The following is a 21,253-nucleotide window of genomic DNA, read 5'->3' as shown; positions in this document are numbered from 1 at the left end:
GCTTTCCCCCCCACTGTCTTAGATGAAACTGCGTTTGGAAGTATCGTATCCAGAGGTTTTTTCTTTTAGTGTTAAGACTAAGTTGGCCAGAGCACCTGTCTTGGGAACAGCAGGTGCTAGGTTCAAATCCAAACTGCACCTTTCCCTCAGATTATGGGAGAGTGGCTTTCTGATCTGAAACTCTTTCAATGGCCGATAGCATATGTTTGTCCTGATTTCCATTTTCCGAGCTGACTCTGGGTTTGGATGACATGGTCAGGCTTGAGACATGATCATCCAGACTCTAAAAGACCGCGTCCGGCTTGTCTGCATTTTCTGCATCCTGACATGCTGGTTTTTGTTGTGTATTATTTTTTCTTCTTCGATTTTTGTTACCGGGCAAATGTCTCTTACTGTGAATTTCTGTGGCGCTGTGGCTTAGCTGGTCAAAGTGCCTGTCTTGTAAACAGTAGATCCTGGGCTCGAATCCCAGCAGCGCCTTAGTCCAGGTGGTGCGTGTGCTTGTTTTATAGAGCTCACCGGAATGAATTATAAAATTGTATAGCTTTGAGGCGTAATGAATAGTGCGACAAATAGAGTTAAACAACCTCTTTGCTTGATATTTTAAGACTTGCTGTCTTTTTTTAGTCTCTGTGTGCAAAAACGTCTTGCATCCTATTCAGCGTTGGCGCTGTGGCTTAGTTGGTCAAAGCGCCTGTCTAGTAAACAGGAGATCCTGGGTTCAAATCCCAGCAGTGCCTAACATACAGGTTTCGTGTCTACTTTTTGTTAAGAGTAACGAGTGTTTACGCAGCGGGATGTTTAGCAGTCGGTTTCTTAACAAAACTCAAATCCTTAAGAACGCTGCTCGTTCAAGAGGGCTTTGGACGATGCCTTTATATAGCATAGTGTGGTAATGCCTAACCAATTGCACTTTAATATTTCAAGTCCAGACATTCCCACATGCAGCGCTACCGTTGTTAGTTTTTTTTTTTTGGGAATTAAACATTTAGCCTGTGTCAAGATCGTTAGGCGCTGTGGCTTAGTTGGTCAATGTGCCTGTCTAGTAAACAGGAGATCCTGGCTTTGAATTCCAGCAGTGCCTTGTCCGCAGTTGGCTGTTCTTTCATGGGCCAGAGAGTACTAAAAATTGCTTTCTGTCCAACAGTTCTAGAGGAAGCAGAGCACTTAGGCTCTGTGGTGCAATGGATAGCGCATTGGACTTCTAGGCTGTGAGCTGAGCCATTCAAATGTTGTGGGTTCGAGTCTCACCAGAGTCGCAAGCTTTGCTCTTTTTCTTCACTGACTTAAGGTGTGGTGCGTTTCTAACATTTTAGGCATCTGTCCATCCCGTTTTGCTTCTTTCTTTCATTGCGCAGTGCAGGCTCAGATACTAGGGGTACTCTACCATAAAGCCGATGACTTAATTGAGCTGTTTTAAATAAGTGAGATTAGAAAACGGTGTAGGGCCTAGTGGGCTTGAGGAATGACTCGTCGGCAACCTGTGGTTTTGGGGAAAAGTAACTGCCACCTATTGTTGAGATCACGCCTTTTAGATTTGTCGTACAAGAGCCTCTTTATGCATGTGCAAAGTAACTGAGTAGAAAGCACAGTATATTTTGCTTCCCCCCCACTGTCTTAGATGAAACTGCGTTTGGAAGTATCGTATCCAGAGGTTTTTTCTTTTAGTGTTAAGACTAAGTTGGCCAGAGCACCTGTCTTGGGAACAGCAGGTGCTAGGTTCAAATCCAAACTGCACCTTTCCCTCAGATTATGGGAGAGTGGCTTTCTGATCTGAAACTCTTTCAATGGCCGATAGCATATGTTTGTCCTGATTTCCATTTTCCGAGCTGACTCTGGGTTTGGATGACATGGTCAGGCTTGAGACATGATCATCCAGACTCTAAAAGACCGCGTCCGGCTTGTCTGCATTTTCTGCATCCTGACATGCTGGTTTTTGTTGTGTATTATTTTTTCTTCTTCGATTTTTGTTATCGGGCAAATGTCTCTTACTGTGAGTTTCTGTGGCGCTGTGGCTTAGCTGGTGAAAGCGCCTGTCTTGTAATCAGGAGATCGTGGGCTCAAATCCCAGCAGCGCCTTAGTCCAGGTGGTGCGTGTGCTTGTTTTATAGAGCTCACCGGAATGAATTATAAAATTGTATAGCTTTGAGGCGTAATGAATAGTACGACAAATAGAGTTAAACAACCTCTTTGCTTGCCATTTTAGGACTTGCTGTCTTTTTTTAGTCTCTGTGTGCAAAAACGTCTTGCCTCCCATTCAGCGTTGGCGCTGTGGCTTAGTTGGTCAAAGCGCCTGTCTAGTAAACAGGAGGTCCTGGGTTCAAATCCCAGCAGTGCCTAATGTACAGGTTTTGTGTCTGCTTTTTGTTAAGAGTAACGAGTGTTTACGCAGCGGGATGTTTAGCAGTCGGTTTCTTAACAAAACTCAAATCCTTAAGAACGCTGCTCGTTCAAGAGGGCTTTGGACGATGCCTTTATATAGCATAGTGTGGTAATGCCTAACCAATTGCACTTTAATATTTCAAGTCCAGACATTCCCACATGCAGCGCTACCGTTGTTAGTTTTTTTTTTTTTGGGAATTAAACATTTAGCCTGTGTCAAGATCGTTAGGCGCTGTGGCTTAGTTGGTCAATGTGCCTGTCTAGTAAACAGGAGATCCTGGCTTTGAATTCCAGCAGTGCCTTGTCCGCAGTTGGCTGTTCTTTCATGGGCCAGAGAGTACTAAAAAGTGCTTTCTGTCCAACAGTTCTAGAGGAAGCAGAGCACTTAGGCTCTGTGGTGCAATGGATAGCGCATTGGACTTCTAGGCTGTGAGCTGAGCCATTCAAATGTTGTGGGTTCGAGTCTCACCAGAGTCGCAAGCTTTGCTCTTTTTCTTCACTGACTTAAGGTGTGGTGCGTTTCTAACATTTTAGGCATCTGTCCATCCCGTTTTGCTTCTTTCTTTCATTGCGCAGTGCAGGCTCAGATACTAGGGGTACTCTACCATAAAGCCGATGACTTAATTGAGCTGTTTTAAATAAGTGAGATTAGAAAACGGTGTAGGGCCTAGTGGGCTTGAGGAATGACTCGTCGGCAACCTGTGGTTTTGGGGAAAAGTAACTGCCACCTATTGTTGAGATCACGCCTTTTAGATTTGTCGTACAAGAGCCTCTTTATGCATGTGCAAAGTAACTGAGTAGAAAGCACAGTATATTTTGCTTCCCCCCCACTGTCTTAGATGAAACTGCGTTTGGAAGTATCGTATCCAGAGGTTTTTTCTTTTAGTGTTAAGACTAAGTTGGCCAGAGCACCTGTCTTGGGAACAGCAGGTGCTAGGTTCAAATCCAAACTGCACCTTTCCCTCAGATTATGGGAGAGTGGCTTTCTGATCTGAAACTCTTTCAATGGCCGATAGCATATGTTTGTCCTGATTTCCATTTTCCGAGCTGACTCTGGGTTTGGATGACATGGTCAGGCTTGAGACATGATCATCCAGACTCTAAAAGACCGCGTCCGGCTTGTCTGCATTTTCTGCATCCTGACATGCTGGTTTTTGTTGTGTATTATTTTTTCTTCTTCGATTTTTGTTATCGGGCAAATGTCTCTTACTGTGAGTTTCTGTGGCGCTGTGGCTTAGCTGGTGAAAGCGCCTGTCTTGTAATCAGGAGATCGTGGGCTCAAATCCCAGCAGCGCCTTAGTCCAGGTGGTGCGTGTGCTTGTTTTATAGAGCTCACCGGAATGAATTATAAAATTGTATAGCTTTGAGGCGTAATGAATAGTACGACAAATAGAGTTAAACAACCTCTTTGCTTGCCATTTTAGGACTTGCTGTCTTTTTTTAGTCTCTGTGTGCAAAAACGTCTTGCCTCCCATTCAGTGTTGGCGCTGTGGCTTAGTTGGTCAAAGCACCTGTCTAGTAAACAGGAGGTCCTGGGTTCAAATCCCAGCAGTGCCTAATGTACAGGTTTTGTGTCTGCTTTTTGTTAAGAGTAACGAGTGTTTACGCAGCGGGATGTTTAGCAGTCGGTTTCTTAACAAAACTCAAATCCTTAAGAACGCTGCTCGTTCAAGAGGGCTTTGGACGATGCCTTTATATAGCATAGTGTGGTAATGCCTAACCAATTGCACTTTAATATTTCAAGTCCAGACATTCCCACATGCAGCGCTACCGTTGTTAGTTTTTTTTTTTTTGGGAATTAAACATTTAGCCTGTGTCAAGATCGTTAGGCGCTGTGGCTTAGTTGGTCAATGTGCCTGTCTAGTAAACAGGAGATCCTGGCTTTGAATTCCAGCAGTGCCTTGTCCGCAGTTGGCTGTTCTTTCATGGGCCAGAGAGTACTAAAAAGTGCTTTCTGTCCAACAGTTCTAGAGGAAGCAGAGCACTTAGGCTCTGTGGTGCAATGGATAGCGCATTGGACTTCTAGGCTGTGAGCTGAGCCATTCAAATGTTGTGGGTTCGAGTCTCACCAGAGTCGCAAGCTTTGCTCTTTTTCTTCACTGACTTAAGGTGTGGTGCGTTTCTAACATTTTAGGCATCTGTCCATCCCGTTTTGCTTCTTTCTTTCATTGCGCAGTGCAGGCTCAGATACTAGGGGTACTCTACCATAAAGCCGATGACTTAATTGAGCTGTTTTAAATAAGTGAGATTAGAAAACGGTGTAGGGCCTAGTGGGCTTGAGGAATGACTCGTCGGCAACCTGTGGTTTTGGGGAAAAGTAACTGCCACCTATTGTTGAGATCACGCCTTTTAGATTTGTCGTACAAGAGCCTCTTTATGCATGTGCAAAGTAACTGAGTAGAAAGCACAGTATATTTTGCTTCCCCCCCACTGTCTTAGATGAAACTGCGTTTGGAAGTATCGTATCCAGAGGTTTTTTCTTTTAGTGTTAAGACTAAGTTGGCCAGAGCACCTGTCTTGGGAACAGCAGGTGCTAGGTTCAAATCCAAACTGCACCTTTCCCTCAGATTATGGGAGAGTGGCTTTCTGATCTGAAACTCTTTCAATGGCCGATAGCATATGTTTGTCCTGATTTCCATTTTCCGAGCTGACTCTGGGTTTGGATGACATGGTCAGGCTTGAGACATGATCATCCAGACTCTAAAAGACCGCGTCCGGCTTGTCTGCATTTTCTGCATCCTGACATGCTGGTTTTTGTTGTGTATTATTTTTTCTTCTTCGATTTTTGTTATCGGGCAAATGTCTCTTACTGTGAGTTTCTGTGGCGCTGTGGCTTAGCTGGTGAAAGCGCCTGTCTTGTATTCAGGAGATCGTGGGCTCAAATCCCAGCAGCGCCTTAGTCCAGGTGGTGCGTGTGCTTGTTTTATAGAGCTCACCGGAATGAATTATAAAATTGTATAGCTTTGAGGCGTAATGAATAGTACGACAAATAGAGTTAAACAACCTCTTTGCTTGCCATTTTAGGACTTGCTGTCTTTTTTTAGTCTCTGTGTGCAAAAACGTCTTGCCTCCCATTCAGCGTTGGCGCTGTGGCTTAGTTGGTCAAAGCGCCTGTCTAGTAAACAGGAGGTCCTGGGTTCAAATCCCAGCAGTGCCTAATGTACAGGTTTTGTGTCTGCTTTTTGTTAAGAGTAACGAGTGTTTACGCAGCGGGATGTTTAGCAGTCGGTTTCTTAACAAAACTCAAATCCTTAAGAACGCTGCTCGTTCAAGAGGGCTTTGGACGATGCCTTTATATAGCATAGTGTGGTAATGCCTAACCAATTGGACTTTAATATTTCAAGTCCAGACATTCCCACATGCAGCGCTACCGTTGTTAGTTTTTTTTTTTTTTTTTTTGGGAATTAAACATTTAGCCTGTGTCAAGATCGTTTGGCGCTGTGGCTTAGTTGGTCAAAGTGCCTGTCAAGTAAACAGGAGATCCTGGCTTTGAATTCCAGCAGTGCCTTGTCTGCAGTTGGCTCTTCTTTCATGGGCCAGAGAGTACTAAAAAGTGCTTTCTGTCCAACAGTTCTAGAAGAAGCAGAGCACTTAGGCTCTGTGGTGCAATGGATAGCGCATTGGACTTCTAGGCTGTGAGCTGAGCCATTTAAAGGTTGTGGGCTCGAGTCCCACCAGAGTTGCAAGCTTTGCTCTTTTTCTTCACTGACTTAAGGTGTGGTGCGTTTCTAACATTTTAGGCATCTGTCCATCCCGTTTTGCTCCTTTCTTTCATTGCGCAGTGCAGGCTCAGATACTAGGGGTACTCTACAATAAAGCCGATGACTTAAATGAGCTGTTTTAAATAAGGGAGATTAGAAAACGGTGTAGGGCCTAGTGGGCTTGAGGAATGACTCGTCGGCAACCTGTGGTTTTGGGGAAAAGTAACTGCCACCTATTGTTGAGATCACGCCTTTTAGATTTGTCGTACAAGAGCCTCTTTATGCATGTGCAAAGTAACTGAGTAGAAAGCACAGTATATTTTGCTTCCCCCCCACTGTCTTAGATGAAACTGCGTTTGGAAGTATCGTATCCAGAGGTTTTTTCTTTTAGTGTTAAGACTAAGTTGGCCAGAGCACCTGTCTTGGGAACAGCAGGTGCTAGGTTCAAATCCAAACTGCACCTTTCCCTCAGATTATGGGAGAGTGGCTTTCTGATCTGAAACTCTTTCAATGGCCGATAGCATATGTTTGTCCTGATTTCCATTTTCCGAGCTGACTCTGGGTTTGGATGACATGGTCAGGCTTGAGACATGATCATCCAGACTCTAAAAGACCGCGTCCGGCTTGTCTGCATTTTCTGCATCCTGACATGCTGGTTTTTGTTGTGTATTATTTTTTCTTCTTCGATTTTTGTTACCGGGCAAATGTCTCTTACTGTGAATTTCTGTGGCGCTGTGGCTTAGCTGGTCAAAGTGCCTGTCTTGTAAACAGTAGATCCTGGGCTTGAATCCCAGCAGCGCCTTAGTCCAGGTGGTGCGTGTGCTTGTTTTATAGAGCTCACCGGAATGAATTATAAAATTGTATAGCTTTGAGGCGTAATGAATAGTGCGACAAATAGAGTTAAACAACCTCTTTGCTTGATATTTTAAGACTTGCTGTCTTTTTTTAGTCTCTGTGTGCAAAAACGTCTTGCATCCTATTCAGCGTTGGCGCTGTGGCTTAGTTGGTCAAAGCGCCTGTCTAGTAAACAGGAGATCCTGGGTTCAAATCCCAGCAGTGCCTAACATACAGGTTTCGTGTCTACTTTTTGTTAAGAGTAACGAGTGTTTACGCAGCGGGATGTTTAGCAGTCGGTTTCTTAACAAAACTCAAATCCTTAAGAACGCTGCTCGTTCAAGAGGGCTTTGGACGATGCCTTTATATAGCATAGTGTGGTAATGCCTAACCAATTGCACTTTAATATTTCAAGTCCAGACATTCCCACATGCAGCGCTACCGTTGTTAGTTTTTTTTTTTTTTGGGAATTAAACATTTAGCCTGTGTCAAGATCGTTAGGCGCTGTGGCTTAGTTGGTCAATGTGCCTGTCTAGTAAACAGGAGATCCTGGCTTTGAATTCCAGCAGTGCCTTGTCCGCAGTTGGCTCTTCTTTCATGGGCCAGAGAGTACTAAAAAGTGCTTTCTGTCCAACAGTTCTAGAGGAAGCAGAGCACTTAGGCTCTGTGGTGCAATGGATAGTGCATTGGACTTCTAGGCTGTGAGCTGAGCCATTCAAATGTTGTGGGTTTGAGTCCCACCAGAGTAGCAAGCTATGCTTTTTATCTTCACTGACTTAAGGTGTGGTGCGTTTCTAACATTTTAGGCATCTGTCCATCCCGTTTTGCTTCTTTCTTTCATTGCGCAGTGCAGGCTCAGATACTAGGGGTACTCTACAATAAAGCCGATGACTTAATTGAGCTGTTTTAAATAAGGGAGATTAGAAAACGGTGTAGGGCCTAGTGGGCTTGAGGAATGACTCGTCGGCAACCTGTGGTTTTGGGGAAAAGTAACTGCCACCTATTGTTGAGATCACGCCTTTTGGATTTGTCGTACAAGAGCCTCTTTATGCATGTGCAAAGTAACTGAGTAGAAAGCACAGTATATTTTGCTTCCCCCCCACTGTCTTAGATGAAACTGCGTTTGGAAGTATCGTATCCAGAGGTTTTTTCTTTTAGTGTTAAGACTAAGTTGGCCAGAGCACCTGTCTTGGGAACAGCAGGTGCTAGGTTCAAATCCAAACTGCACCTTTCCCTCAGATTATGGGAGAGTGGCTTTCTGATCTGAAACTCTTTCAATGGCCGATAGCATATGTTTGTCCTGATTTCCATTTTCCGAGCTGACTCTGGGTTTGGATGACATGGTCAGGCTTGAGACATGATCATCCAGACTCTAAACGACCGCGTCCGGCTTGTCAGCATTTTCTGCATCCTGACATGCTGGTTTTTGTTGTGTATTATTTTTTCTTCTTCGATTTTTGTTATCGGGCAAATGTCTCTTACTGTGAATTTCTGTGGCGCTGTGGCTTAGCTGGTCAAAGCGCCTGTCTTGTAAACAGGAGATCCTGGGCTCAAATCCCAGCAGCGCCTTAGTCCAGGTGGTGCGTGTGCTTGTTTTATAGAGCTCACCGGAATGAATTATAAAATTGTATAGCTTTGAGGCGTAATGAATAGTGCGACAAATAGAGTTAAACAACCTCTTTGCTTGCCATTTTAAGACTTGCTGTCTTTTTTTAGTCTCTGTGTGCAAAAACGTCTTGCCTCCCATTCAGAGTTGGCGCTGTGGCTTAGTTGGTCAAAGCGCCTGTCTAGTAAACAGGAGATCCTGGGTTCAAATCCTAGCAGTGCCTAATGTACAAGTTTCATGTCTGCTTTTTGTTAAGAGTATCGAGTGTTTACGCAGCGGGATGTTTAGCAGTCGGTTTCTTAACAAAACTCAAATCCTTAAGAACGCTGCTCGTTCAAGAGGGCTTTGGACGATGCCTTTATATAGCATAGTGTGGTAATGCCTAACCAATTGGACTTTAATATTTCAAGTCCAGACATTCCCACATGCAGCGCTACCGTTGTTAGTTTTTTTTTATTTTTTGGAATTAAACATTTAGCCTTTGTCAAGGTCGTTTGGCACTGTGGCTTAGTTGGTCAAAGTGCCTGTCTAGTAAACAGGAGATCCTGGCTTTGAATTCCAGCAGTGCCTTGTCCGCAGTTGGCTGTTCTTTCATGGGCCAGAGAGTACTAAAAAGTGCTTTCTGTCCAACAGTTCTAGAGGAAGCAAAGCACTTAGGCTCTGTGGCGCAATGGATAGCGCATTGGACTTTTAGGCTGTGAGCTGAGACATTCAAAGGTTGGAGGTTTGAGTCCCACCAGAGTCGCAAGCTTTGCTCTTTTTCTTCACTGACTTAAGGTGTGGTGCGTTTCTAACATTTTAGGCATCTGTCCATCCCGTTTTGCTTCTTTCTTTCATTGCGCAGTGCAGGCTCAGATACTAGGGGTACTCTACAATAAAGCCGATGACTTAATTGAGCTGTTTTAAATAAGGGAGATTAGAAAACGGTGTAGGGCCTAGTGGGCTTGAGGAATGACTCGTCGGCAACCTGTGGTTTTGGGGAAAAGTAACTGCCACCTATTGTTGAGATCACGCCTTTTGGATTTGTCGTACAAGAGCCTCTTTATGCATGTGCAAAGTAACTGAGTAGAAAGCACAGTATATTTTGCTTCCCCCCCCCCCCACTGTCTTAGATGAAACTGCGTTTGGAAGTATCGTATCCAGAGGTTTTTTCTTTTAGTGTTAAGACTAAGTTGGCCAGAGCACCTGTCTTGGGAACAGCAGGTGCTAGGTTCAAATCCAAACTGCACCTTTCCCTCAGATTATGGGAGAGTGGCTTTCTGATCTGAAACTCTTTCAATGGCCGATAGCATATGTTTGTCCTGATTTCCATTTTCCGAGCTGACTCTGGGTTTGGATGACATGGTCAGGCTTGAGACATGATCATCCAGACTCTAAAAGACCGCGTCCGGCTTGTCTGCATTTTCTGCATCCTGACATGCTGGTTTTTGTTGTGTATTATTTTTTCTTCTTCGATTTTTGTTACCGGGCAAATGTCTCTTACTGTGAATTTCTGTGGCGCTGTGGCTTAGCTGGTCAAAGTGCCTGTCTTGTAAACAGTAGATCCTGGGCTTGAATCCCAGCAGCGCCTTAGTCCAGGTGGTGCGTGTGCTTGTTTTATAGAGCTCACCGGAATGAATTATAAAATTGTATAGCTTTGAGGCGTAATGAATAGTGCGACAAATAGAGTTAAACAACCTCTTTGCTTGATATTTTAAGACTTGCTGTCTTTTTTTAGTCTCTGTGTGCAAAAACGTCTTGCATCCTATTCAGCGTTGGCGCTGTGGCTTAGTTGGTCAAAGCGCCTGTCTAGTAAACAGGAGATCCTGGGTTCAAATCCCAGCAGTGCCTAACATACAGGTTTCGTGTCTACTTTTTGTTAAGAGTAACGAGTGTTTACGCAGCGGGATGTTTAGCAGTCGGTTTCTTAACAAAACTCAAATCCTTAAGAACGCTGCTCGTTCAAGAGGGCTTTGGACGATGCCTTTATATAGCATAGTGTGGTAATGCCTAACCAATTGCACTTTAATATTTCAAGTCCAGACATTCCCACATGCAGCGCTACCGTTGTTAGTTTTTTTTTTTTTTGGGAATTAAACATTTAGCCTGTGTCAAGATCGTTAGGCGCTGTGGCTTAGTTGGTCAATGTGCCTGTCTAGTAAACAGGAGATCCTGGCTTTGAATTCCAGCAGTGCCTTGTCCGCAGTTGGCTCTTCTTTCATGGGCCAGAGAGTACTAAAAAGTGCTTTCTGTCCAACAGTTCTAGAGGAAGCAGAGCACTTAGGCTCTGTGGTGCAATGGATAGTGCATTGGACTTCTAGGCTGTGAGCTGAGCCATTCAAATGTTGTGGGTTTGAGTCCCACCAGAGTAGCAAGCTATGCTTTTTATCTTCACTGACTTAAGGTGTGGTGCGTTTCTAACATTTTAGGCATCTGTCCATCCCGTTTTGCTTCTTTCTTTCATTGCGCAGTGCAGGCTCAGATACTAGGGGTACTCTACAATAAAGCCGATGACTTAATTGAGCTGTTTTAAATAAGGGAGATTAGAAAACGGTGTAGGGCCTAGTGGGCTTGAGGAATGACTCGTCGGCAACCTGTGGTTTTGGGGAAAAGTAACTGCCACCTATTGTTGAGATCACGCCTTTTGGATTTGTCGTACAAGAGCCTCTTTATGCATGTGCAAAGTAACTGAGTAGAAAGCACAGTATATTTTGCTTCCCCCCCCACTGTCTTAGATGAAACTGCGTTTGGAAGTATCGTATCCAGAGGTTTTTTCTTTTAGTGTTAAGACTAAGTTGGCCAGAGCACCTGTCTTGGGAACAGCAGGTGCTAGGTTCAAATCCAAACTGCACCTTTCCCTCAGATTATGGGAGAGTGGCTTTCTGATCTGAAACTCTTTCAATGGCCGATAGCATATGTTTGTCCTGATTTCCATTTTCCGAGCTGACTCTGGGTTTGGATGACATGGTCAGGCTTGAGACATGATCATCCAGACTCTAAACGACCGCGTCCGGCTTGTCAGCATTTTCTGCATCCTGACATGCTGGTTTTTGTTGTGTATTATTTTTTCTTCTTCGATTTTTGTTATCGGGCAAATGTCTCTTACTGTGAATTTCTGTGGCGCTGTGGCTTAGCTGGTCAAAGCGCCTGTCTTGTAAACAGTAGATCCTGGGCTCAAATCCCAGCAGCGCCTTAGTCCAGGTGGTGCGTGTGCTTGTTTTATAGAGCTCACCGGAATGAATTATAAAATTGTATAGCTTTGAGGCGTAATGAATAGTGCGACAAATAGAGTTAAACAACCTCTTTGCTTGCCATTTTAAGACTTGCTGTCTTTTTTTAGTCTCTGTGTGCAAAAACGTCTTGCCTCCCATTCAGAGTTGGCGCTGTGGCTTAGTTGGTCAAAGCGCCTGTCTAGTAAACAGGAGATCCTGGGTTCAAATCCTAGCAGTGCCTAATGTACAAGTTTCATGTCTGCTTTTTGTTAAGAGTATCGAGTGTTTACGCAGCGGGATGTTTAGCAGTCGGTTTCTTAACAAAACTCAAATCCTTAAGAACGCTGCTCGTTCAAGAGGGCTTTGGACGATGCCTTTATATAGCATAGTGTGGTAATGCCTAACCAATTGGACTTTAATATTTCAAGTCCAGACATTCCCACATGCAGCGCTACCGTTGTTAGTTTTTTTTTATTTTTTGGAATTAAACATTTAGCCTTTGTCAAGGTCGTTTGGCACTGTGGCTTAGTTGGTCAAAGTGCCTGTCTAGTAAACAGGAGATCCTGGCTTTGAATTCCAGCAGTGCCTTGTCCGCAGTTGGCTGTTCTTTCATGGGCCAGAGAGTACTAAAAAGTGCTTTCTGTCCAACAGTTCTAGAGGAAGCAAAGCACTTAGGCTCTGTGGCGCAATGGATAGCGCATTGGACTTTTAGGCTGTGAGCTGAGACATTCAAAGGTTGGAGGTTTGAGTCCCACCAGAGTCGCAAGCTTTGCTCTTTTTCTTCACTGACTTAAGGTGTGGTGCGTTTCTAACATTTTAGGCATCTGTCCATCCCGTTTTGCTTCTTTCTTTCATTGCGCAGTGCAGGCTCAGATACTAGGGGTACTCTACAATAAAGCCGATGACTTAATTGAGCTGTTTTAAATAAGGGAGATTAGAAAACGGTGTAGGGCCTAGTGGGCTTGAGGAATGACTCGTCGGCAACCTGTGGTTTTGGGGAAAAGTAACTGCCACCTATTGTTGAGATCACGCCTTTTGGATTTGTCGTACAAGAGCCTCTTTATGCATGTGCAAAGTAACTGAGTAGAAAGCACAGTATATTTTGCTTCCCCCCCCCCCCCCCCACTGTCTTAGATGAAACTGCGTTTGGAAGTATCGTATCCAGAGGTTTTTTCTTTTAGTGTTAAGACTAAGTTGGCCAGAGCACCTGTCTTGGGAACAGCAGGTGCTAGGTTCAAATCCAAACTGCACCTTTCCCTCAGATTATGGGAGAGTGGCTTTCTGATCTGAAACTCTTTCAATGGCCGATAGCATATGTTTGTCCTGATTTCCATTTTCCGAGCTGACTCTGGGTTTGGATGACATGGTCAGGCTTGAGACATGATCATCCAGACTCTAAAAGACCGCGTCCGGCTTGTCTGCATTTTCTGCATCCTGACATGCTGGTTTTTGTTGTGTATTATTTTTTCTTCTTCGATTTTTGTTACCGGGCAAATGTCTCTTACTGTGAATTTCTGTGGCGCTGTGGCTTAGCTGGTCAAAGTGCCTGTCTTGTAAACAGTAGATCCTGGGCTTGAATCCCAGCAGCGCCTTAGTCCAGGTGGTGCGTGTGCTTGTTTTATAGAGCTCACCGGAATGAATTATAAAATTGTATAGCTTTGAGGCGTAATGAATAGTGCGACAAATAGAGTTAAACAACCTCTTTGCTTGATATTTTAAGACTTGCTGTCTTTTTTTAGTCTCTGTGTGCAAAAACGTCTTGCATCCTATTCAGCGTTGGCGCTGTGGCTTAGTTGGTCAAAGCGCCTGTCTAGTAAACAGGAGATCCTGGGTTCAAATCCCAGCAGTGCCTAACATACAGGTTTCGTGTCTACTTTTTGTTAAGAGTAACGAGTGTTTACGCAGCGGGATGTTTAGCAGTCGGTTTCTTAACAAAACTCAAATCCTTAAGAACGCTGCTCGTTCAAGAGGGCTTTGGACGATGCCTTTATATAGCATAGTGTGGTAATGCCTAACCAATTGCACTTTAATATTTCAAGTCCAGACATTCCCACATGCAGCGCTACCGTTGTTAGTTTTTTTTTTTTTTGGGAATTAAACATTTAGCCTGTGTCAAGATCGTTAGGCGCTGTGGCTTAGTTGGTCAATGTGCCTGTCTAGTAAACAGGAGATCCTGGCTTTGAATTCCAGCAGTGCCTTGTCCGCAGTTGGCTCTTCTTTCATGGGCCAGAGAGTACTAAAAAGTGCTTTCTGTCCAACAGTTCTAGAGGAAGCAGAGCACTTAGGCTCTGTGGTGCAATGGATAGTGCATTGGACTTCTAGGCTGTGAGCTGAGCCATTCAAATGTTGTGGGTTTGAGTCCCACCAGAGTAGCAAGCTATGCTTTTTATCTTCACTGACTTAAGGTGTGGTGCGTTTCTAACATTTTAGGCATCTGTCCATCCCGTTTTGCTTCTTTCTTTCATTGCGCAGTGCAGGCTCAGATACTAGGGGTACTCTACAATAAAGCCGATGACTTAATTGAGCTGTTTTAAATAAGGGAGATTAGAAAACGGTGTAGGGCCTAGTGGGCTTGAGGAATGACTCGTCGGCAACCTGTGGTTTTGGGGAAAAGTAACTGCCACCTATTGTTGAGATCACGCCTTTTGGATTTGTCGTACAAGAGCCTCTTTATGCATGTGCAAAGTAACTGAGTAGAAAGCACAGTATATTTTGCTTCCCCCCCACTGTCTTAGATGAAACTGCGTTTGGAAGTATCGTATCCAGAGGTTTTTTCTTTTAGTGTTAAGACTAAGTTGGCCAGAGCACCTGTCTTGGGAACAGCAGGTGCTAGGTTCAAATCCAAACTGCACCTTTCCCTCAGATTATGGGAGAGTGGCTTTCTGATCTGAAACTCTTTCAATGGCCGATAGCATATGTTTGTCCTGATTTCCATTTTCCGAGCTGACTCTGGGTTTGGATGACATGGTCAGGCTTGAGACATGATCATCCAGACTCTAAACGACCGCGTCCGGCTTGTCAGCATTTTCTGCATCCTGACATGCTGGTTTTTGTTGTGTATTATTTTTTCTTCTTCGATTTTTGTTATCGGGCAAATGTCTCTTACTGTGAATTTCTGTGGCGCTGTGGCTTAGCTGGTCAAAGCGCCTGTCTTGTAAACAGGAGATCCTGGGCTCAAATCCCAGCAGCGCCTTAGTCCAGGTGGTGCGTGTGCTTGTTTTATAGAGCTCACCGGAATGAATTATAAAATTGTATAGCTTTGAGGCGTAATGAATAGTGCGACAAATAGAGTTAAACAACCTCTTTGCTTGCCATTTTAAGACTTGCTGTCTTTTTTTAGTCTCTGTGTGCAAAAACGTCTTGCCTCCCATTCAGAGTTGGCGCTGTGGCTTAGTTGGTCAAAGCGCCTGTCTAGTAAACAGGAGATCCTGGGTTCAAATCCTAGCAGTGCCTAATGTACAAGTTTCATGTCTGCTTTTTGTTAAGAGTATCGAGTGTTTACGCAGCGGGATGTTTAGCAGTCGGTTTCTTAACAAAACTCAAATCCTTAAGAACGCTGCTCGTTCAAGAGGGCTTTGGACGATGCCTTTATATAGCATAGTGTGGTAATGCCTAACCAATTGGACTTTAATATTTCAAGTCCAGACATTCCCACATGCAGCGCTACCGTTGTTAGTTTTTTTTTATTTTTTGGAATTAAACATTTAGCCTTTGTCAAGGTCGTTTGGCACTGTGGCTTAGTTGGTCAAAGTGCCTGTCTAGTAAACAGGAGATCCTGGCTTTGAATTCCAGCAGTGCCTTGTCCGCAGTTGGCTGTTCTTTCATGGGCCAGAGAGTACTAAAAAGTGCTTTCTGTCCAACAGTTCTAGAGGAAGCAAAGCACTTAGGCTCTGTGGCGCAATGGATAGCGCATTGGACTTTTAGGCTGTGAGCTGAGACATTCAAAGGTTGGAGGTTTGAGTCCCACCAGAGTCGCAAGCTTTGCTCTTTTTCTTCACTGACTTAAGGTGTGGTGCGTTTCTAACATTTTAGGCATCTGTCCATCCCGTTTTGCTTCTTTCTTTCATTGCGCAGTGCAGGCTCAGATACTAGGGGTACTCTACAATAAAGCCGATGACTTAATTGAGCTGTTTTAAATAAGGGAGATTAGAAAACGGTGTAGGGCCTAGTGGGCTTGAGGAATGACTCGTCGGCAACCTGTGGTTTGCACCTTTCCCTCAGATTATGGGAGAGTGGCTTTCTGATCTGAAACTCTTTCAATGGCCGATAGCATACGTTTGTCCTGATTTCCATTTTCCGAGCTGACTCTGGGTTTGGATGTAATGAAACTGGAGGTACCAAAAAACACTCAACACATGATTTAGGATAGATTAAATAAAAATAAATTCATGCACTTTTTGCTTTGATATTGAACAGAGGCCAGGTTACCGGTCAGGTTTGAGACATGATCATCCAGACTCTAAAAGACCGCATCCGTAGGATAGATTAAATAAAAATAAATTCATACAAACTTGACGAATATTTTATGATTTAGGCAGAGCGACAGGTATTAAGTGTTACAATATTAATACACTGATGATCCCAAAGTAAATCCCAGGTAAATCTTGATTGGATGCCTGCATTATTCATCAATTGGTAAATAAAAGTTGTTGTGCTAGCTACCCCAAGGATTCGCATACCAAAAAATTTGATTTGGTATGCGAAATGTATTTTTTTGCTGTATGGAACAGAACAAACACTCATTTGGGGGATGGTTGGTCTCTAGAACGACAAAGTCAGTTTGGGGGGGGGGGGGTCTTTCTCTTGAACTAGGGCCAGTAGAAATACATTCGGTCTTTGGAACAATCGCTGGCAAACGCTTGGATGCACTCACCGGGGGGTGTTGATTAAACCCAGGCCCAAACCCACCAAGCCATGCCCGAAGAGAGACCACCTTTCCTGACTTACCTGTCGGGACGTCCTGCGCCTGGAGGTGCATGCCCGAAGCCAATTGTCTCTGACCTGCCGTCGTGGTTTCGGCGAAGAAAAAGGGACTTTGTTTATTTTTGGCTTTTGCGGTTGAACGAACCAGGGGTCTAAGGGCAGGCTAGCAGCCCCCAGAGCCAAGGCTGGTGTGCGCTATGACCCTGGTGCAGGCGGGGAACCAGGGTCCAGAGGCATCAAACACTGCCCCACGTAGGAGTGCCCGAGCCCGGGCAAGGCAGGTGCGCGCTATGACCCTGGTGCAGGTGGGGATCCAGGGTCCAGAGGCATCAAACGCTGCCTCAGGTAGGAGTGCTCAAGCCCGGGTAAGGCAGGTGCGCGCTATGACCCTGGTGCAGGCGGGGATCCAGGGTCCAGAGGCATTAAACGCTCCCCCAGGTAGGAGAGCCCGGGCGAGGCAGGTGCGCGATATGACCCTGGTGCAGGCGGGGATTTAGGGTCCAGAGGCATCAAACGCTGCCCCAGGTAGGAGTGCCTGAGCCCGGGCAAGGCAGGTGTGCGCCATGACCCTGGTGCAGGCAGGTATCCAGGGTCCAGAGGCATCAAACGCTGCCCCAGGTATAAGTGCCCAAGCCTGGGCAAGGCAGGTGCGCGCTATGTGGGGTTGGGTACCAAAACTCTGTGCCATAGTACCTTTGGAACCAGTATGCACTGGATCAAATCAGCATATGAATTTCTGTGCATAACTTTGGTGCTGCAACAAGAACGTAAAGCAGGTCGCGCACCGGAAGCGCCACTCGGCAACGCACAGCGCCATGCATTTTATAATCAACAATCAACACAAATCAAAAACACACGCAATATAGCCCATAGTCAGCGCAAACTTCTCATATGGGCTGTCCTTACCAGCACATGTAAGCTCTGTTAGAGTCATTTTGTCATTCCCAGTTCATAATAGTCCAAAAGGCGAATCTAATCATGGCAGTTTGTTCATGATTCAGGTTGCTAAAACAATTTTGTTCCTGTGTTTTGCCGGGCTTCTCTTTTTTTCCGCGTTTCACTCTCGCTTCACTCTTGCGCTTGTCCTTTTTTTCTGAATGGATCAGATGACGGGGACACTTCAATAATCACAGACACGTTCGTTATATCAAATATAGACGCGGACGCGAGCTCCCAAAAGAAAGCGAATACCGCTCACACTTTTAGACGGGCTCGTAAAACAACAACAGGACACGGCAGATTTTTCTTCTTTTTTTTTTTTTACTTTTATTGACAGCAGTCAACATAAATACAAACAGTAATAAGAACAGTCCTGAGATTGGGCCCGAGCATACAAATAAAGATATATATAATGACAATATAGATCTGAGGAAAAAATTAAAAATAAATAAATAAAAGTAAATAGAGAAACTTCAAGCAAAAATACAAACTTAGAGACATAAGTGACCTATCCAATGAGGCTTTGAACTGGTCCCCATCTTCTTTCAAAGATTTGAGTCTTCAGCTGTATTTGTGCTGTCAACTGTTCCATTGAATATAACTGTCTGATTTTTTGTATCCACTGTGAAATCGTGGGTGGTTCAGGTTTAAACCAGTTAATTGTTATATTTTTTCTTCCAGCCATTAGCAGGAGATGTAGCAAAGTTTTCTGATCATGGGACAGATCCTCTGGAAATTTATCCAGTAAAAACGTTAAAGGGTCCCAAGAGAGATTCACTTTAGGGAGCTTTTCCACGATCCCCTTTACTTCAGTCCAAATGTGTTGAACAATGGGACAGTCCCAAAATATGTGCGTTTGATCACCCACCAGTCCACAGTTTCTCCAGCACTTATTGCTGCCACAACTACCAGAACGGAAACACTTTAGTGGTGTCCTGAAAAATCGAATTTTAGACTTCCAATTAAACTCCTTCCACATTTGACTCCCCACTCCCTTATGGCAACCAGAACAAACATCTACCCAAGTATCATCATCCAATGTCACATTGAGTTCTATTTCCCATTGTTGTTTTATATGTTGTGTGTTATCCGACATATCCATCATCAGTTTGCAATAAATTAAGGACACTTGTTTTTTCATTACGCCCTTGTTTTCAATCAGATGAATCAAGTGTTTTTCTATGTTTGTTGGTTCTCTTCTGAGCTGATCCCAATTCTTATGTTTTGTTAAATAGTCCCTTATTTGTAAATATCTGTAATGGTCCCCTGAGGGTAGATTAAACTTGTTTCTTAGTTGGGAGAAAGATTTCATTACATTTCCCTCAAAGAGTTGGTTTACAGTAAAAAGCTTTTTTTCCGCCCACATCCCAAAGCCCCTGTCCATTAGAGATGGAAGAAACTCAATATTCTGACTTATGGACATGGCTCGTGAGAGGGCCACCAATCCTCTTGATTGTTTTTGTACCTGGTTCCAGATTTTTAGAGTGTTTTTAACCCATACATTTTCTATCTTTATTTTCTTCTGTGTCTCTAGACCAACAAATGGGAGCCTCGATAGAGATATTCCAGGCATTGACACCTCCTCCATGGAGACCCATACTGTTTTCTGGATCACGAATGATCCAGGCCACGATTGCTCTTATTTGGGCAGCCCAATAATACATTTTTATGTTAGGCAGCCCCAGACCACCATTATCACCCTTATCTGACATCAGAATTTTAAGGCGCACTCTTGGCCTTTTGTTCTGCCAAATAAATTTTGAAATGCACTTTCCTAATGATTTGAATGCAGATTGTGGCACAACAACAGGAAGGCTTTGAAAAATGAACAATAATCTTGGTAGAACATTCATTCTAATACTTTCAATTCTTCCTAGGAGAGAAAGTGGAAGTATATCCCATCTATTCAAATCGGTTTTAATTTCCCTAAATAACTTTTCATGATTAGATGAAAACAACTGAGTGGTCTTAGGGGTAATTGTTACTCCCAGATATTTAAACCTCTGTGTGGGGTGTCTAAATGAGACCAAATTATCTAACTTTGATGGCCAGTTCCCAACAATCATTAATGCTTCAGATTTGTTTGTATTAACCTTATATCCCGATACAGTACTATACTTATTAAGGCTTTGGAGCAGGGCAGGGATGGTGGTAATTGGATTTTCCAGAAATAATAAAATATCATCAACAAAAAGAGACAACTTATGGGGAGCATTGGTTTCGTCTCTTATTCCCTGTATAAGAGGATTGGATCTTATCAGTTCAGCCAGCGGCTCTATGCTAAGTGCAAATAAAGAGGGGGAGAGGACTTCACCCTGTCTAGTGCCGCGTCCCAGCGGGAAAAAATCAGAGCAGTGGCCATTAAGCCTTACTCTTGACCTGGGGTCTTTATAAAATATTTGGATCCATTTGATAAAGGTGTCATTAAAACCCATATGTTTGAGAGTCTGCTGTAGAAAGGCCCAGTCCACTCTGTCAAACGCCTTCTCAGCATCTAAGCTGAGAAGCATTGATGGGATATTCCTTTTTTGCGCTATTATTTGGAGATTTAAGGCTCTTCTGACATTATCTGTTCCTTGTCTCTGTGTAATGAAACCAGTCTGGTCAGGTTTTACAAGTTTTCTTATGTGGTTTTGAATTCTGTTTGCAATGATGGCCGTAAGTGTTTTCAGATCAACACATAGAAGGCTGATGGGACGATAAGAGGTGCAGAGTGTTGCGTCTTTGCCCTCTTTATGGATGACACTAATAATGGCTTCAGACCATGACCGGGGGGAACACCTTCTGAGAAGGCATAATTGTAAACCTTATGCAAAATCGGCATCAGCTCTTTTTCAAACACTTTGTAATATTCTCCAGGCAGTCCATCTACTCCTGGAGATTTGTTATTTTTAAGTTTCATAATGCTTTTTTTAATTTCTTCTTTTGTTATTGGGCTTGTTATTTGGTCAGCTTCCTCCTCGGTCAGTTTACTAAGATGAATTGATTTAAGGAAATTTTCAGTCTTTTCCATCTTATTTGGGCAGTCCTCTTCCCTATATAACTCCTGGTAATAGTTAGCAAATGCCTTTGTAATCTCCTTCGGTTGGTGCATCATATCCCCCGATTTTGGGCACTTTATTTTATGCACCACTCTGCTTGATTGCGATTTACGCAGTTGAAATGCTAACAAACGACTAGCCCTATTACTAAATTCATAATATTTTTGGTTTGTAAATCTCAGCTGCCCCTCTGCCTTATAGGTTAACAAGTTGTTCAGTTGTTGTCTAGTCTCATTTAGTTTGTCCAGTAAATCATCCGTCCGAGTTGTCTGAAATTCTCTTTCCAATGTTCTGATTTTATTTTCTAATACTAATTGTTCTGCAATTCTCTTTTTTTTAAATCTGGAACAAATTGCAATAATATTGCCCCTTAGAACACATTTGGCTCCCTCCCATAAAACTGTTGGAGACACCCCATCCTTATCATTAAATTCAAGATAGTCAATAATGCTTTTTTGTAGCTCCTGTTTAACTATTTCTTTATTTAATATAGATACATTGGCTCTCCAATATTTAAAATTATTATTTGGGCTCATCTTTAACTTCAAACATACTGGAGCATGGTCTGAGATGGTGTTTGCTTCTATATTACATTCTGTGGCTCTAAAGGAGTCTGTTCCCGACATCAGGAACATA

At 43.6% G+C, this 21,253-nt stretch overlaps 1 protein-coding gene and 13 non-coding genes across 18 annotated transcripts in view; 12 read left to right on the top strand and 2 right to left on the bottom strand.

Moving 5' to 3' along the window:
* znf1086 (zinc finger protein 1086) overlaps positions 1–21,253 on the bottom strand; it is an 893,143-nt gene that overhangs the window by 179,705 nt on the left and 692,185 nt on the right. The gene's annotated exons all lie outside the window — the stretch shown is intronic.
* si:dkey-220a11.5 overlaps positions 1–21,253 on the bottom strand; it is a 765,979-nt gene that overhangs the window by 460,310 nt on the left and 284,416 nt on the right. The window lies entirely within an intron of this gene.
* On the top strand, positions 667–740 carry trnat-agu (transfer RNA threonine (anticodon AGU)). The gene has a single exon. It is a non-coding gene; the product is annotated as a tRNA-Thr (tRNA).
* Positions 2,006–2,079, top strand: trnat-ugu (transfer RNA threonine (anticodon UGU)). The gene has a single exon. It is a non-coding gene; the product is annotated as a tRNA-Thr (tRNA).
* Positions 2,266–2,339, top strand: trnat-agu (transfer RNA threonine (anticodon AGU)). Its single transcript has one exon. It is a non-coding gene; the product is annotated as a tRNA-Thr (tRNA).
* Positions 3,606–3,679, top strand: trnat-ugu (transfer RNA threonine (anticodon UGU)). Its single transcript has one exon. It is a non-coding gene; the product is annotated as a tRNA-Thr (tRNA).
* On the top strand, positions 3,866–3,939 carry trnat-agu (transfer RNA threonine (anticodon AGU)). The gene has a single exon. It is a non-coding gene; the product is annotated as a tRNA-Thr (tRNA).
* On the top strand, positions 5,466–5,539 carry trnat-agu (transfer RNA threonine (anticodon AGU)). Its single transcript has one exon. It is a non-coding gene; the product is annotated as a tRNA-Thr (tRNA).
* Positions 7,072–7,145, top strand: trnat-agu (transfer RNA threonine (anticodon AGU)). The gene has a single exon. It is a non-coding gene; the product is annotated as a tRNA-Thr (tRNA).
* trnat-ugu (transfer RNA threonine (anticodon UGU)) lies at positions 8,413–8,486 on the top strand. The gene has a single exon. It is a non-coding gene; the product is annotated as a tRNA-Thr (tRNA).
* On the top strand, positions 10,280–10,353 carry trnat-agu (transfer RNA threonine (anticodon AGU)). The gene has a single exon. It is a non-coding gene; the product is annotated as a tRNA-Thr (tRNA).
* On the top strand, positions 11,622–11,695 carry trnat-ugu (transfer RNA threonine (anticodon UGU)). The gene has a single exon. It is a non-coding gene; the product is annotated as a tRNA-Thr (tRNA).
* trnat-agu (transfer RNA threonine (anticodon AGU)) lies at positions 13,493–13,566 on the top strand. The gene has a single exon. It is a non-coding gene; the product is annotated as a tRNA-Thr (tRNA).
* On the top strand, positions 14,834–14,907 carry trnat-ugu (transfer RNA threonine (anticodon UGU)). Its single transcript has one exon. It is a non-coding gene; the product is annotated as a tRNA-Thr (tRNA).

Source organism: Danio rerio, chromosome 4 (genome assembly GCF_052040795.2).
Source record: "Danio rerio strain M-AB ecotype USA chromosome 4, GRCz13ab, whole genome shotgun sequence".
Taxonomy (NCBI): domain Eukaryota; kingdom Metazoa; phylum Chordata; class Actinopteri; order Cypriniformes; family Danionidae; genus Danio; species Danio rerio.
This window is presented reverse-complemented; position numbering and strand designations above follow the sequence as displayed.